Source organism: Durio zibethinus, chromosome 16 (genome assembly GCF_047325235.1).
Source record: "Durio zibethinus cultivar Kanyao isolate XHJ-2024 chromosome 16, ASM4732523v1, whole genome shotgun sequence".
Lineage (NCBI taxonomy): Eukaryota > Viridiplantae > Streptophyta > Magnoliopsida > Malvales > Malvaceae > Durio > Durio zibethinus.
In genome coordinates this window covers 17,127,527-17,135,741 of record NC_143177.1, presented here as the reverse complement: position 1 = coordinate 17,135,741, position 8,215 = coordinate 17,127,527, and the positions used below count along the sequence as shown (strand labels likewise).

The 8,215-nt window shown below is 32.5% G+C and overlaps 1 pseudogene; it reads right to left on the bottom strand.

Moving 5' to 3' along the window:
- Positions 1–3,646: 3,646 nt before the first annotated feature.
- On the bottom strand, positions 3,647–3,773 carry LOC149514356 (small nucleolar RNA R71; annotated as a pseudogene).
- Between the last annotated feature and the right edge of the window lie 4,442 nt (positions 3,774–8,215).

Sequence of the window (8,215 nt, the reverse complement as noted above, 5' to 3'; positions counted from 1 at the left end):
AACATGATAATAAAGTATGCTTATGTTTCATAAGTTTACTTATCACATCTCTCTCCACTAATGTAGATAAACAAATGAACAAGGATCATTTAGGACTTTCATAAGCTTGTAATGTAAGGCTAGGGTCAAGGTAAGATAAAAGTCTTTTAGGTTCAAGTACCCTAACAATGCATCGCATATTTAGGATCATCCATACTTGAGCTTCTAAGGTAAGAAAGGTATGCTTGATTAAAGAATCACCCTCAAACTTTGATTTTGCACATTTTTATTTCTTTTCTTCTCTTTTTTGCTTTTTCACCACTTTATTGTGTTTTTTTTTTTTTTTTGCAAGCTAGCTTGATTTTTTTTCTTTTTTTTTTTTTTAATTTTCCATGATTTTTCCAAGCTCCACCCTTCCTCCCTAATAATGCATAGCTCAAAAATGGTTCATGAATGTCCTAATGCTTATAAGGCAAGGGACCAATGATTGCACTAGAATTTTAGCTTTTTCATGATAATTTTTAGTGCAATTTTACTTTTATATTGGTTTGTTCCTTGGGATTTTTGGCAAAATTACTCCTAAATACACATTAATCTCACGTGTAGGTACAAATAATGAAATTAAGGAATTTTGGACTTTTTTGACATAATTTGAAGGATTTTGGTGTAATTTGTGCAAATGGCCTAAACTAGTGTCAATAGGTCACAATGACATTGAGGGAATTTTTCTTGAGTTTGTTTGCTTGATTTTGGAATATTATTTTCATAGTTTGTTTTAGTAAAATGTATGATAAATATATCTATAAAATGTTTGAAATTTATGTAGAAAAAAAGAAGGACATATGTTGTGCATGAGTGATGGACGTGTGCATGAGAGATTTAGTGAGCATGTGGCAGTACAAGCTAGGATCAAGAACACCAAAGAAAGGAACTAAGTTGGTACTTTAGAGAGTTGTGATCGGTTATTATTTTGACTTGTGGGATAAGCAATTACAAGTGAATGTAGCGTGCAAGTTTGTTGAGAGTAAGCTGTTAAATAGCAAAGCACCAGTGTGCAACCCAACCAAGAAATGCAAGGGAGAAGAAGGCTCCAAAAGCTTAGGCACTTCTAGATATTTTTGGACCTAGGGGGAAAAGGCCGACCACATGGGGGAATTAGCTTAGTATTAAAATTTTTCTTTTTTGTTTTCTTGCATTTACATTTACTGTTCTTTATATTGTTTTAGTTTCCAAACTATTTTTTGTATTTTTCCATTGAATTTTATAGTAAATTCACAATTCTTTACGTATTTTTTAACGATCTTTAGGATTCTTGCAATAAAATTTATGTTTTCACTCATTACTAGCTCAAATCTACTTGTTTTTTTTGTTGATGTTCAATTTATTTTTTAATCTATTTCTTTGATATAGTTGCAATTTTCAGATCAAAACTCTATCAAATCTAGCTTGTTTTTGTCAAGTTATTTTTCATAGATTTCTAATCCATATAGCTACAACATAGTTGAAATCTAACTTTAAATTCATAGCACATCAATCCAAATCAAAGTTGGAAGTCACAGTTAAATGCAAGCAATAGTGCAATCTAGACTTGAAGAACTGACTTTGGTGTGGATTTTCTCTTATCTTTGGCAATTTTTTTCATTCCTTTTGTCTTTATATCCTTAGCTTTACTTGTTAACTACTATATTTTCATTTTGTGCAATTTATTTCATGTTTTTAATTGCTATTTGGATAATTTTCTTGGATAATGTTATGTTTTTTTGTATTCTACACTTGTTTTGAATTTGAGTTCATTGAGCTAAATTTTTTATTGATTCATGCAATTTTCTTATTAATTTAGATTATTAACTCATATATCTATGTTGTTCTAGCTTAGATGAAGTTCTGTTGTAGTATGTGATAATATGTTAAATTTTTTCTCTTGAACTTTCATGCATTTTCAGTACATGTTACATGCAGATTAGTTTCTGATCCTTGTTTGCTTTATTTTTCTTCAAGTTTTTTGTTATAATTCTCCTCTTCATTTAGTTTTTCACTTTCTTACAAATTCTAGTAAATTTTAGTTTAGGTGCCTTTCCATTTATGCAAAGTAGAAGTCTAAATTGTGAATCACAAAAACCAGTTTCTAGTTTTGCTTCTTCTTTAGGGTTTCTACTTTGATGAGTCCAAGTTGTTGTTTCACTTAACTTTTGTTCTATCTTCACTTTTTAATTCAAGTTTTCATATAGCTTGCTTAGTGTTTGTATAAATTCTAGTTTGGGTTCAATGAGCTTTACATGCTTAGATTGAATTACATTTGTAAATTTTAGTTTGCTTTCTTCTTGTTTTTGGTTAATGATTTTAAGTTGTATTTTCTCTTAGTTCTACTCAAATTTTATGCTTTAATCCATGCTTTATATAGGCTATTCAGAGGATGTTTTCAATCCAATTCAAGATTAGAAAGCTTTGCATGTTTAGAGTAGCTTACATTTGCATAGGCTTTTATTCATATGTGCTTTAATGCATGTTGCATAGCTTTAATTACATTTGCATGTTTCATATGTGCTTTAATTCATGCATAGGCATCAAGTCCAAATGTGAGTAGTAAGTTTGGTTGTTCCATTTTTGTATCATCTTTGTACATTCAATTCATGTTTGACTTTTAAACATGCATTTTCTTTTAGTTATCATTTTTTCTTGCATTTTAGGATTAGTTGTACATAGTTTGGTTTTTAATTTTGATATGTTCAATTTTAAATGATTTTGTTATTTTTGCATATTAGTTTTTTTTACTAGTTAATTTTGTTGTAGTAACTTTTTCATGGATTTTGAGTGATTGAATCAACTTTAGCAAGAGTAAGGTGATAACAAGTACTTAGCTTAAGAATTTCTACCTAATCTCTATGGGATGACATTCCGACCAAAAAGTAACTTTTACTACTTGTCCAGCTTATATACTTACAGTTCACTAGTATCAAATTTTGGCACCATTATCGAGGATTAGGATTTAAGCATCCTAGGTTAATATCAATCTTCACCTTACTTTTCCATAGATTGGTTCCCTTTTAGTGTACATACCTTAGGCTAGATTCTAGGTGTATATATCCTAGGGTCTTTTATTGATAATTTTTTCCTTAGCTATATATATTTAAGTTTTTGTTTCTAGTTTGTTCTCTTAGTTTATTGCTCTTGTGTACCATGTATGCACTTAGTTAGGAATTGTGAATTGATCTCTTTAGATCTTGATCTTGAGGCTACCCCTAGGAGGATTAAGAGGGAGAGACAAATAGATCTAACCAACACCATGGCTAAATAAGACTGTAGAGCCTTTAGGGAGTATGTTGTGCCTAATCTTCATGGTTTTCAGCCTAGTATTAGAAGGCTAGCTACACAAGCCAATAATTTTGAGAGTAAACTTGCAGTCATCCAAATAATATAGCAATTGGTGTAATTTAGTGGTCATTTGAGTGTGGATCTGAATGCTTTTTTTTTTGGGATTTTTTAGAGATTTGTGACACATTTAAACATAATGGTGTTATGAGGATGCCATTAAGCTTATGTTATTTCCATTTTCCCTTAGAGATAGAGCCAATAGTTGGTTAGTCTCAATGCTGCCAAATTCATCACCACTTGGGATGATTTAGTATAGAAGTTTATGACCAAATTATTTCTTTCGGTAAAGGTGAACAAGCTTAGGAATGGGATCACTTCTTTTGCCCAACATGACTTGAGACCTTGTCTAAAGCATCGAAGACTTTGTATGAGGCCTAAGAGAGTTAAAAGGAGCTCATGAGGCAGTGTTCACACCATAGACTACCGAAATGGCTAGAGATCTAGATTTTTTGTAATGGGTTAGGGCCTAATAATAGGACTCTTTTAGATGCTGCACCAGGAGGTGTTTTGATGAGTAAAACTTCTAACATAGCTTACAAGCTTATTGAGAATATGGCGACTAATAATTGTTAGTGGTTTAATGAGAGACAGCATGTTAGAAGAGCTTACAATGCTTAATGCTAAGGTAGATTCCCTAGCCAAATCTATAGAGTCTTTACTCTATAAAGTTCCACCTTTTGAGTCGAGTTCTAGTCACTATAGGTTTACTCATACCTATAGTTCCTTAGCTATGTGTAAGGTCTATTGGGTAGGTCACTTAGAGGAGTCATGTCCTAGTCACCACTTAGAAAGTATCCATTATGTAGGACAAAACCTTAGGCAACCCAATAACCCTAATGCTTTCACATATAGCCCAAGTTGGAGGAATAACCCTGTTTTAGTCTAGTCCATTTAGACACCACAATAGCCTTAATACACTAGACCTTTTTGGTTTTTAGCAACCTATACCTTATCAGTAGTAGCAACCTTCATAGCACTACATACCTTCATATCCATCTATGTCACTTCATGAGAAGAAGACCTCAGTCAATGATTTTTTAGGTTCTTTTATTAAGGCTCAAGACTCAGAATATTATATTTTAAGACCAGTTTAAGTCCATAAAGAACTTAGAGGCCTAGATTGGTCACTAGTTACTCTTTTGAGTACTCGACCCTAGGGTACCTTACCTAGTAACACAAAGATCAACCTTATGAGGGAGAGGAAGAAGCATTACAAGGTAATCACATCTAGGAATTGGAGGTAGTTAACTAGTGACTAGGTCCATATAAGTTTTTAGAATGTGGTAAATGAGGGTTATGATGATGATAAGCTTAAAGGAAAGCTAGTTCATGATGGGGAGAAAGGTAAGAAGATAGACGAGGATATAGTACCTATTTATACCTAGTTACCACGGACACCATTCTTTAGTGCTTTACTAAGTTCATCTAGGTTTGCTTCTTTTAGAGTTGTGCCACCTAGGCTTTATATTCCCTTCCCTTAGAGTTTTAAAAAATAAAAAGAAGAGAAGCAATTCTTTAAATTTCTTAAGGTGTTAAAAAAGCTGCACATTAAAATCCCATTTATAGATGCAGTTGAGTAGATGACTACCTATGTAAAATTTATGAAGAAAATTATCTCCCAAAAGAGGAGGCTTAAAGATTATAAGATAGTTGCACTAACTAGTGAGTGCACATCTTTGATTTAAAGAGGACCACTTATGAAGCTTAAAGATCCTAATAGCTTTACCATTCCATGTACTATAGGTAGCATGTTATTTGATCCGGCCTTATGTGACCTAAGTGCTAGCATTAACCTGATGCCTTAGTCCATTTTTCAGAGATTAGGCATAAGAAAGGCTAAACCCACCTTAGTTACCCTGTAGTTGGCCGACAAGTAACTGAAATACCCCAGAGGGATTGTGAAGGATGTCTTGGTTAGAGTAAGGAAATTCATTTTACTTCTTGATTTTATGGTTCTAGATATAAAGGTGGATCGTAAGATTTTAATTATTTTAGGGAGGACCTTTTTAGCCACTACTAAGGTTTTGATTGATGTGCAAAAAAAGGAATTAACCATGTGAGTTTAGGATCAAGAGGTTTGATTTAATGTTTTCAAAGCTTTGCCATTCTTCATGATTCTGATGAGTACTTGAGGGTAGAGGTATTTAGTGATGTGATTCATAATGTTTTTCACTTAAAGCACCCTATCTCACATTTTGAGGAGTTCCCTATAGTCGATCAAGTAGATGGCATGGATTTGAGCGAGGATAATGATAAGATATTGATAATATTTACTTTTCAATTTACGCCACCTTTCAGCACTGAGCCTATAGTTGATTTTGATACTCTTCTTAGAATGATCAGACCTTCAAATCTAGATTCACTAGACCTTGAAAAGTTTCAATTTGATTATGCTTGTGAGAATGATGGTTCAGCTGATATTAATGAGATATTCTTTTTGATTGATTCACTGGTTTTAGAGAAATTCCAATTTAACCATGATTGTCATAGTCCTTCTAGGAGGAATGGTGTGGATTTGATGCATGGAAGATATGATATGGTTAATATTGATGATATATAGGTTGACTAGATTCCAAAATTATAACCTATTTACCTTAGTCCTTCTAGGTGTGAGGTTGAAAGTTTTGTTAAGAAATTCACTACTGCTTCTGCTTGCCCGCATGATCCACCAATAGACCCTAGTTTGGTTGAGAGGTTTAAGAGAGAGGTCTTGAAATGGTTGGATTTAAGAATTAAATGGAGAGTGATCACTATTAACCTATAGGGTTGAGCTTATTCTAATAGTCTAGCTTTTGACTTTAAATAAAGTGCTTCTTGGGAGGCAATTCAAGTTTTGTTCTTCATGTTATTTCTTTTTGTGCATGATTGTGTACATATGTGTTTGCATGTTTATTTCCTTTTGCACATTCGGTTTTTCTCATTTGTATATATTTGTTCTTTTGTTCATTCAGTTATGATGTCTATACTTGTTCATTTGCTTATAAATCATTCGGTTATGATTTTCTTTATACAAATTGATGTTTCTTCTTGTTGTAGGTATTTTCTTTTGTTTTGTAAGGGAATAAGAGCTTGAAAGGATGCACTAGTTTTGGCATAATGATGTTAGGGATTTTCCTTGCTCCTTTCTTTTGTGCATTATTTCTTGATGCTTACAAATTGATGACAATGTGTTGTTTAAGTTTGGGGGTATGGAAAATTGCTTATAATTTGAAAAAAAATTTTGAATTTTCCTTGAAATTTAGCTTAACATGTAGTAGCTTGAATCATTAGTATAATTTCTTTGATTAGTTTTTCATGAAGCCAATGATAGGTAAAGATTGAGAATGAATATAGCTTTAGGAAAAGATTGGAATATTGTGTGAAATATGTGATGAAACTTAGGTTTAGTGAATTTTTGAATATGGCATTCATTTGTGAGTTGGTGCTTTGAACATTGAATTGCATTTTTTTAATCTAGCAATTGATTATGTAAGCATGGAATATTTTTTGTCATTTGTCTTTAGAGTTGTGTTTCATGATTCTAGAATTTATGAGAAAATTCAATCAAAGTCAATCAAAGTTACTATCATTGGATTATGAGCAAATACTAAATGGAAATGTTATAATGATTCTAACATGACAAATTAAGCTTAGAACAAAAAATTTGAAAAATTTTGAAATAATTTGGCACAAATTTTCTCTCCCCCAAACTTAAATATCACATTATGTGCAAATAAAGCATAAAAGCATGAAAGGGGAAAGAGATACTCCCATAAAACTCCAATGGTCGAATATAATAGCATGTAATCCAACTTAGCTGAATGCACTATTGCATGGAGTTTCATGTTGCTGCAATAAATCTAGCTTTCTTGAATCTAATTCCTAAAAAAAAAAAAAATAGAGCAAAGAAAAACTAAAGCATAATCAAGCCTAAAAAAAAAAACTGAAAATAGACAACTAAATGAAATATGCAAGATGAAAATTAAAAATTTAGGTCACCTCCCAAGTGATGCTAACTAGAGTCAAGCTAGACTAACTATTTCCAAAACTCTTCAATCATACTTTGGTTTGGCGAAGACTAGAACATCTTATTATCGACCTACAACTCCTCCAAAATACCCTTTTACTCTATGTCCATTAACTTTGAAAGGTTTCCTTAATTTGGGATCCATGATTTCTAGGGCTCCATGTGGAAATACTTGAGTTACTTCAAAAGGACCATCCCATCTTGATTTCAATTTACCAAGAAATAGTTTAAGTCAAGAATTAAAAAGAAAAACTTGTTGACTAGGCTCCAAATACTTCTTCATAATCTTCTAGTCATGCTACCTCTTGTTTTCACCTTGAAAATCTTAAAATTCTCATAAGCTTGGAATTGAAACTCATCTAGCTCATGTAATCGGAGCCATCTTTTCTCACTAGTAGCTTTTGTGTCCAAGTTCAAATTCTTGATTACCCAATATGCCTAATGCTCTAATTCCATAGGGAGACGACAAGATTTACCATAAATTAACTAACATGGAGACATACCTAAGGGAGTCTTGAATGCAGTTTGATATGCCCACAAGGAATCATCAAGTTGTAATGGCCAATCCTTCCTTGAAGGTTCACTGTTTTCTCCAAAATTCTCTTAATTTCCCAATTTGATATTTTAGCTTGGCCACTTGTTTGGGGTTGATATGCAGTGGCTATACTATGCTTCATTCCATACTTGGCAAATAGAGCTTTAAACATCTTGTTACAAAGGTGGGATCCTTTATCACTAATAATTACTCTTTGTGTGTCAAATCTTGTAAACATATTTTTCTAAAGGAATCTCAACACCACCTTGGCATTATTAGAAAGGAAAGCAGCTACCTCTACCCACTTAGACACATAGTTTATT